The sequence below is a fragment of the Periplaneta americana genome, chromosome 6 (genome assembly GCF_040183065.1).
Source record: "Periplaneta americana isolate PAMFEO1 chromosome 6, P.americana_PAMFEO1_priV1, whole genome shotgun sequence".
NCBI classification, from domain to species: domain Eukaryota; kingdom Metazoa; phylum Arthropoda; class Insecta; order Blattodea; family Blattidae; genus Periplaneta; species Periplaneta americana.
In genome coordinates this window covers 131,985,984-131,995,438 of record NC_091122.1, presented here as the reverse complement: position 1 = coordinate 131,995,438, position 9,455 = coordinate 131,985,984, and positions in this window count along the sequence as shown.

The window sequence follows — 9,455 nt, the reverse complement described above, 5'->3', positions numbered from 1 at the left end:
TTAGAATCCATAAAATACAGTATTTATTGTGAATGGTAATTATATTTTTCAACTGGTGCAATTTGTGGAGGGAAAATTGGTTTCTCCGATATTTTGTACGATTTCGAATATTTTAAAATGCTTTCTTCTCTGTTTTATTCACAATGTGCATGTGAAGAAATTATTGCCCTTGTAATATCCATTACAATCCTATTTATTATACTCTTATATAAATCTAACTTCCGCAGCATGCAATTTTACTCAATTAACCAAATTATATTTTGATTATTAAGGAGAATCGTAATTTTATTAACTTGAATTGTCGCACCACCAGTAGACGATCCCTAGATTATTACTGGACAAATCTTGTATATTGATATGGTAAGGGTAGGATTATATATATATATATATATATATATATATATATATATATATATGCGCAATGCAATGCTTTTTCCTTTTATTTAAGAATTAATTTAATTTAGAAAATGTAGGAGACGTATTGTAAAATCATTGCGAACGGAAGTCATTTACATTTATTAAAGGTATTCTTTGAGTAGGACTGTACCGTGGTGTGTTTCATAATAAGGATAATTGATATGAGCTGCTGTTATGAAAATATGAACGACTCAGAATGTTATCGCATCTCATTCTCGCAGCTTACACAAACAATATTGGCTCGCCCACTGGAAATGTCATCGAGGTCATCTGCCAAAATCGGTGCCTCCGACTATAACGCAAACCGCTCTGCACAGCTCTAGACCGCGCTTTCGAATGCGCCCTGTAATCAGCATTAGGTGATTCATAGCAGCCCTGTAACGAGCATGGCGGCACGAGGACCGAATATCGTTCTCTGCGCATCAGTCAAATGGGCAAGCTTTCTTTGCTCTTCCTTCTACCTTGGTTCAACCTTTCTGTTGTGAGGAGGGGTGGTTTGTTACCTGCGGGGAGACTACCTGCCGCCTACGCTACTATCCTAGAGTGAGTACAAATACCAACTTAAGAACGACAACAAATTTACATTATATCGGACAAAAGTTTTGCGAGCCAGTGTACGTTACACATTGACGAAGAAGTCCTTCAGTAAGTTTCAGGCTGACTAGACTCTTGAATTCTTACGTAAGTGAAAGCTGAGGTGTTACTGAGGTGTTGGTTTGTGCAAATTATTTAGTTACAAAGACAAGCAGTGTAGAACGCCTGAAATTATTAGTTCATATACAGATTGATATAATATTCAAATTAGCTTGTTTTTACTGACATGAAGATGTATTGTAGAGTTGCTCCCTCACAGCATTGTATTTATGTTTATAGAATAAAGTACAAACAAAAGTGTGTGCTGCTAATGGTGTAGACTCGTTACACGTCAGTTACGAGTTGTATCTATAAATTGTCAAGATTTTCGTACATAAATTCTCAGTTTGACGATGTTTCTTGCCATTACGATATCCTTTGGTTAAGCCAAGAAGAAGTTCTGTCCAGGTATTTTGAATTGCGTGAATATTTATCAGAATTCTTAATAGAAAAATACAGACAGTCCACAACTAGTTGACTCTACGTGGATTGAGGAACTTAACTTTCTCAAGCATATATTCGAGCATCTGAACGTTTTGAATTGGAGATCGCAAGGAAAGAATTAATTTATGTCGACAGATATTGTTAAAAGCTTTCAGATGAAGATTTCATTGTGGATGTCACATATCTCACAGCACAATTTTTTATAATTCCAACGCCTTCGGTCATTGAACTCCTGTTCAACAGTGTAAAATGCTGCAATGCTTTAAAATCTCTGGGAAGAGTTCCATAGACGATTTAAAGATATTGACCTGCTTCAGCCCAAGTTGGATTTGTTTCGTTATCCTTAGGCTACTCATAAAAAGTATACCAATACAATTACAATTGAATACCTAAATTGACAAACATCCCAAGTCCAAAATTTAGCGAATTCGACTTTTTACCTACTGTACTCCAACCACGAGAAAGTCTCTGGGGAGTGAGACGAAGCTGGGTAATGCTGTGAATGAATGTTGATGTCATAAGGTCACACACGTGGGTACTCGTATCTGTATTGGCTAGCTCTTATAGCACAAACAATAACATTGATACACACATATTGATACTACCCTAGTTACAAAATTAGATCACTGTTAATCTCCTGGTCTTTTAATCTCTCCATACAGGAAATGACATATGCAGGAAAGCGCATGTTTTTAAACTGACGTTATAACGGTAATATTATCTATCTACTTCGCTCCAATAGATGACGCAATAGTAAGCACATTCCTTTCACGGTTGATCTCCTGGCTGGATAACAGTAACAAGTTGTGTTTTATATAGGCTATCATTCTTTAAAAAAATATCCTAAGTTCGACTGTTTTTTTGAATCATACAAATATTTACTTCAATACTCATAATGCAAGCCTATGGACTTGGAATGTTAGCCAATTCAGGTCTTCCATTAGATATTATTTTACTGCAAGAAACATTTCACCGGACATAAGTAGGCTGGGGGTCGGAAAAAATCACAAAAAGCACTTCTGAATTATTACGCGAAAAGTCAGGAATTTAAATTTGTTTCTAGAAGTGTGATGATGCTCATATAATAACAATAATGAGGCTAATTTATAGGCCCAATTATGTAAACCTGCTTAAGTTAAAGAAAAGCTATGTTTATTACTTATTGTATCCTACTGTTGTATAATTAATTCATTTATTACAGAGGTACATGCTGCAAAACATGCTTTTATTTCTTGTATAAGCGTAACACATTATCTATTACTGAAGAGCAGTTTAATTCATCTTGCAGTGGTAGGCCAATAAAGTTCATTTTGCTCACCTCTTCATTTTCACCGCTACTGATAGATTCATTGGAACCTGTGAGCGCTTAGTAGCACGTAGAGTCTTTCACGTCTTCTGACTTTGACATCCCTGCAGTAGCAGGATGCAGGGCTAGCCTTAACCGCGATATAATAAACCGAACTATGTCAGTTTCCTCCGATTGCACTCCGTCGTTGCGTGTTAGTTTAATCAAAAGTGCATGCGTATCAGTTACATAGGCCCTACTAATTTTGTGTAAAATGGCCCATACTGGGAGAACACTGAGGTCATAATGTACAGAATTAAAAGAGAAACCTTTTCAAGTTGGGCGTATGAAACAAAATGAGCTTGCAAATATAATAGAAGGAAAGTTGAGTTCACTTGGTTCTTTGCTCTAACCAGTGGCCTTCAACATTTTGGATATTATTCCCTCATTCTTTGGAGAAGTATGTTAGATCTCGAGTAGAATATGTCCGAGACACTATGATATTCCGCCTTTCAGCAAGGCCTCTCTTAAATTGATTTTTATAGAGTTCGTGAGCCTAATCTTAAAAATACGTACAATTTGTTAGGTTATAACGAGATTTATCATACTCTACATGCCTATCGTCTGGCAATATAAAAGGTAACAAAATTTACCAGTTACTTATGCCAAAAATAGGTAAAAAGATGGAGACATATAAATATATAACTTTCTTTATTTCAACATAAATACACGTTGAACTCGGATTCAATTTCATAAAATCACTGCCGAATGATTATCTGTTCTCTGGTGCCTTTAGATAACTGCGGACTTCGATGAATCTTAACAGAAAGCTGTAAGGAAAGAAAGAATATTAGAATGCTAAATTACCAAACATTTGCTCTAACAATTTTTTCTTCGTTACACAAGAAATAATCGTCTCCCTGCTATCTGATGACTACACTTTTTAAATTAAGAACTAATGAGAACGTTAGAAATGTAGCTAGTATTAACTCCTTACAAGAATGAATGTCAATAATTTTGTTTTATGTTCTGAAATTTTTAAAATAAGAACTAATGCAAACTTTACAAATGGAGTATTATCTTCTTATGTAAATGAATAGGTATCAATAATGTTAAATTTTTAAACTTAGAACTAATGCGAACGTTAAAAATGGAGTATTATCTACTTACGTGAGATAAAATCAGTATATTTTATATATACTGTACAATATAACGGGAATTTCAAATTAGGCTCCAAACTTTTTTCATAGTTGACTCACTGCCAAATGATTGTTCTCTGGTGTCTTAAGATAACTGCTGACTTCGATGAATCTTAACAGAAAGCTGTAAGAAAAGAAAGTATATTAGAATGCCAAATTACCAAACATTTGCTCTAACAAGTTTTTCTTCGTTATGCATGAAATAATCGTCTCCCTGCTATCTGATGACTACAGTTTTTAAATTAGGAACTAATGAGAACGTTAGAAATGTTGTTGTTGTTTTCTAATGCCAGGCGTTTGATAATAAAGTCATTTGACCTCTTGCACTCCAATATTTTTCAAAGATATTATCATAACCAGCCACTGAAGCACACATTTTGAGGTGTTCCGAATCCATTTCTTGGTTTGAGTTGCACAATGGGCAGTTAGGGGAGCTAGTATTATCCTCTTACAAGAATTAATATCAATAATTTTGTTATATGCACTGAATTTTTTAAAATAAGAACTAATGCAAACTTTACAAATGGAGTATTATCTTCTTATGTAAATGAATAGGTATCAATAATGTTAAATTTTTAAACTTAGAACTAATGCGAACGTTAAAAATGGAGTATTATCTACTTACGTGAGAGAAAGTCAGTATATTTTATATATACTGTACAATATAACGGGAATTTCAAATTAGGTTCCAAACTTTTTTCATAGTTGACTCACTGCCAAATGATTGTTCTGTGGTGTCTTAAGATAACTGCTGACTTCGATGAATCTTAACAGAAAGCTGTAAGAAAAGAAAGTATATTAGAATGCCAAATTACCAAACATTTGCTCTAACAAGTTTTTCTTCGTTATACATGAAATAATCGTCTCCCTGCTATCTGATGACTACAGTTTTTAAATTAGGAACTAATGAGAACGTTAGAAATGTTGTTGTTGTTTTCTAATGCCAGGCGTTTGATAATAAAGTCATTTGACCTCTTGCACTCCAATATTTTTCAAAGATATTATCATAACCAGCCACTGAAGCACACATTTTGAGGTGTTCCGAATCCATTTCTTGGTTTGAGTTGCACAATGGGCAGTTAGGGGAGCTAGTATTATCCTCTTACAAGAATGAATATCAATAATTTTGTTATATGCACTGAAATTTTTAAAATAAGAACTAATGCAAACTTTACAAATGGAGTATTATCTTCTTATGTAAATGAATAGGTATCAATAATGTTAAATTTTTAAACTTAGAACTAATGCGAACGTTAAAAATGGAGTATTATCTACTTACGTGAGATAAAATCAGTATATTTTATATATACTGTACAATATAACGGGAATTTCAAATTAGGCTCCAAACTTTTTTCATAGTTGACTCACTGCCAAATGATTGTTCTGTGGTGTCTTAAGATAACTGCTGACTTCGATGAATCTTAACAGAAAGCTGTAAGAAAAGAAAATATAGTAGAATGCCAAATTACCAAACATTTGCTCTAACAAGTTTTTCTTCGTTATACATGAAATAATCGTCTCCCTGCTATCTGATGACTACAGTTTTTAAATTAGGAACTAATGAGAACGTTAGAAATGTTGTTGTTGTTTTCTAATGCCAGGCGTTTGATAATAAAGTCATTTGACCTCTTGCACTCCAATATTTTTCAAAGATATTATCATAACCAGCCACTGAAGCACACATTTTGAGGTGTTCCGAATCCATTTCTTGGTTTGAGTTGCACAATGGGCAGTTAGGGGAGCTAGTATTATCCTCTTACAAGAATGAATATCAATAATTTTGTTATATGCACTGAAATTTTTAAAATAAGAACTAATGCAAACTTTACAAATGGAGTATTATCTTCTTATGTAAATGAATAGGTATCAATAATGTTAAATTTTTAAGCTTAGAACTAATGCGAACGTTAAAAATGGAGTATTATCTACTTACGTGAGAGAAAATCAGTATATTTTATATATACTGTACAATATAACGGGAATTTCAAATTAGGCTCCAAACTTTTTTCATAGTTGACTCACTGCCAAATGATTGGTCTCTGGTGTCTTAAGATAACTGCTGACTTCGATGAATCTTAACAGAATGCTGTAAGAAAAGAAAGTATATTAGAATGCCAAATTACCAAACATTTGCTCTAACAAGTTTTTCTTCGTTATACATGAAATAATCGTCTCCCTGCTATCTGATGACTACAGTTTTTAAATTAGGAACTAATGAGAACGTTAGAAATGTTGTTGTTGTTTTCTAATGCCAGGCGTTTGATAATAAAGTCATTTGACCTCTTGCACTCCAATATTTTTCAAATATATTATCATAACCAGCCACTGAAGCACAGATTTTGAAGTGTTCCGAATCCATTTCTTGGTTTGAGTTGCACAATGGGCAGTTAGGGGAGCTAGTATTATCCTCTTACAAGAATGAATATCAATAATTTTGTTATATGCACTGAAATTTTTAAAATAAGAACTAATGCAAACTTTACAAATGGAGTATTATCTTCTTATGTAAATGAATAGGTATCAATAATGTTAAATTTTTAAACTTAGAACTAATGCGAACGTTAAAAATGGAGTATTATCTACTTACGTGAGAGAAAATCAGTATATTTTATATATACTGTACAATATAACGGGAATTTCAAATTAGGTTCCAAACTTTTTTCATAGTTGACTCACTGCCAAATGATTGTTCTCTGGTGTCATAAGATAACTGCTGACTTCGATGAATCTTAACAGAAAGCTGTAAGAAAAGAAAGTATATTAGAATGCCAAATTACCAAACATTTGCTCTAACAAGTTTTTCTTCGTCATACATGAAATAATCGTCTCCCTGCTATCTGATGACTACAGTTTTTAAACTAGGAACTAATGAGAACGTTAGAAATGTTGTTGTTGTTTTCTAATGCCAGGCGTTTGATAATAAAGTCATTTGACCTCTTGCACTCCAATATTTTTCAAAGATATTATCATAACCAGCCACTGAAGCACAGATTTTGAGGTGTTCCGAATCCGTTTCTTGGTTTGAGTTGCAGAATGGGCAGTTAGGGGAGCTAGTATTATCCTCTTACAAGAATGAATATCAATAATTTTGTTATATGCACTGAATTTTTTAAAATAAGAACTAATGCAAACTTTACAAATGGAGTATTATCTTCTTATGTAAATGAATAGGTATCAATAATGTTAAATTTTTAAACTTAGAACTAATGCGAACGTTAAAAATGGAGTATTATCTACTTACGTGAGAGAAAGTCAGTATATTTTATATATACTGTACAATATAACGGGAATTTCAAATTAGGTTCCAAACTTTTTTCATAGTTGACTCACTGCCAAATGATTGTTCTGTGGTGTCTTAAGATAACTGCTGACTTCGATGAATCTTAACAGAAAGCTGTAAGAAAAGAAAGTATATTAGAATGCCAAATTACCAAACATTTGCTCTAACAAGTTTTTCTTCGTTATACATGAAATAATCGTCTCCCTGCTATCTGATGACTATAGTTTTTAAATTAGGAACTAATGACAACGTTAGAAATGTTGTTGTTGTTTTCTAATGCCAGGCGTTTGATAATAAAGTCATTTGACCTCTTGCACTCCAATATTTTTCAAAGATATTATCATAACCAGCCACTGAAGCACACATTTTGAGGTGTTCCGAATCCATTTCTTGGTTTGAGTTGCACAATGGGCAGTTAGGGGAGCTAGTATTATCCTCTTACAAGAATTAATATCAATAATTTTGTTATATGCACTGAAATTTTTAAAATAAGAACTAATGCAAACTTTACAAATGGAGTATTATCTTCTTATGTAAATGAATAGGTATCAATAATGTTAAATTTTTAAACTTAGAACTAATGCGAACGTTAAAAATGGAGGATTATCTACTTACGTGAGATAAAATCAGTATATTTTATATATACTGTACAATATAACGGGAATTTCAAATTAGGCTCCAAACTTTTTTCATAGTTGACTCACTGCCAAATGATTGTTCTCTGGTGTCTTAAGATAACTGCTGACTTCGATGAATCTTAACAGAAAGCTGTAAGAAAAGAAAGTATATTAGAATGCCAAATTACCAAACATTTGCTCTAACAAGTTTTTCTTCGTTATACATGAAATAATCGTCTCCCTGCTATCTGATGACTACAGTTTTTAAATTAGGAATTAATGAGAACGTTAGAAATGTTGTTGTTGTTGTTTTCTAATGCCAGGCGTTTGATAATAAAGTCATTTGACCTCTTGCACTCCAATATTTTTCAAAGATATTATCATAACCAGCCACTGAAGCACACATTTTGAGGTGTTCCGAATCCATTTCTTGGTTTGAGTTGCACAATGGGCAGTTAGGGGAGCTAGTATTATCCTCTTACAAGAATTAATATCAATAATTTTGTTATATGCACTGAATTTTTTAAAATAAGAACTAATGCAAACTTTACAAATGGAGTATTATCTTCTTATGTAAATGAATAGGTATCAATAATGTTAAATTTTTAAACTTAGAACTAATGCGAACGTTAAAAATGGAGTATTATCTACTTACGTGAGAGAAAGTCAGTATATTTTATATATACTGTACAATATAACGGGAATTTCAAATTAGGTTCCAAACTTTTTTCATAGTTGACTCACTGCCAAATGATTGTTCTGTGGTGTCTTAAGATAACTGCTGACTTCGATGAATCTTAACAGAAAGCTGTAAGAAAAGAAAGTATATTAGAATGCCAAATTACCAAACATTTGCTCTAACAAGTTTTTCTTCGTTATACATGAAATAATCGTCTCCCTGCTATCTGATGACTATAGTTTTTAAATTAGGAACTAATGAGAACGTTAGAAATGTTGTTGTTGTTTTCTAATGCCAGGCGTTTGATAATAAAGTCATTTGACCTCTTGCACTCCAATATTTTTCAAAGATATTATCATAACCAGCCACTGAAGCACACATTTTGAGGTGTTCCGAATCCATTTCTTGGTTTGAGTTGCACAATGGGCAGTTAGGGGAGCTAGTATTATCCTCTTACAAGAATGAATATCAATAATTTTGTTATATGCACTGAAATTTTTAAAATAAGAACTAATGCAAACTTTACAAATGGAGTATTATCTTCTTATGTAAATGAATAGGTATCAATAATGTTAAATTTTTAAACTTAGAACTAATGCGAACGTTAAAAATGGAGTATTATCTACTTACGTGAGATAAAATCAGTATATTTTATATATACTGTACAATATAACGGGAATTTCAAATTAGGCTCCAAACTTTTTTCATAGTTGACTCACTGCCAAATGATTGTTCTCTGGTGTCTTAAGATAACTGCTGACTTCGATGAATCTTAACAGAAAGCTGTAAGAAAAGAAAGTATATTAGAATGCCAAATTACCAAACATTTGCTCTAACAAGTTTTTCTTCGTTATGCATGAAATAATCGTCTCCCTGCTATCTGATGACTACAGTTTTTAAA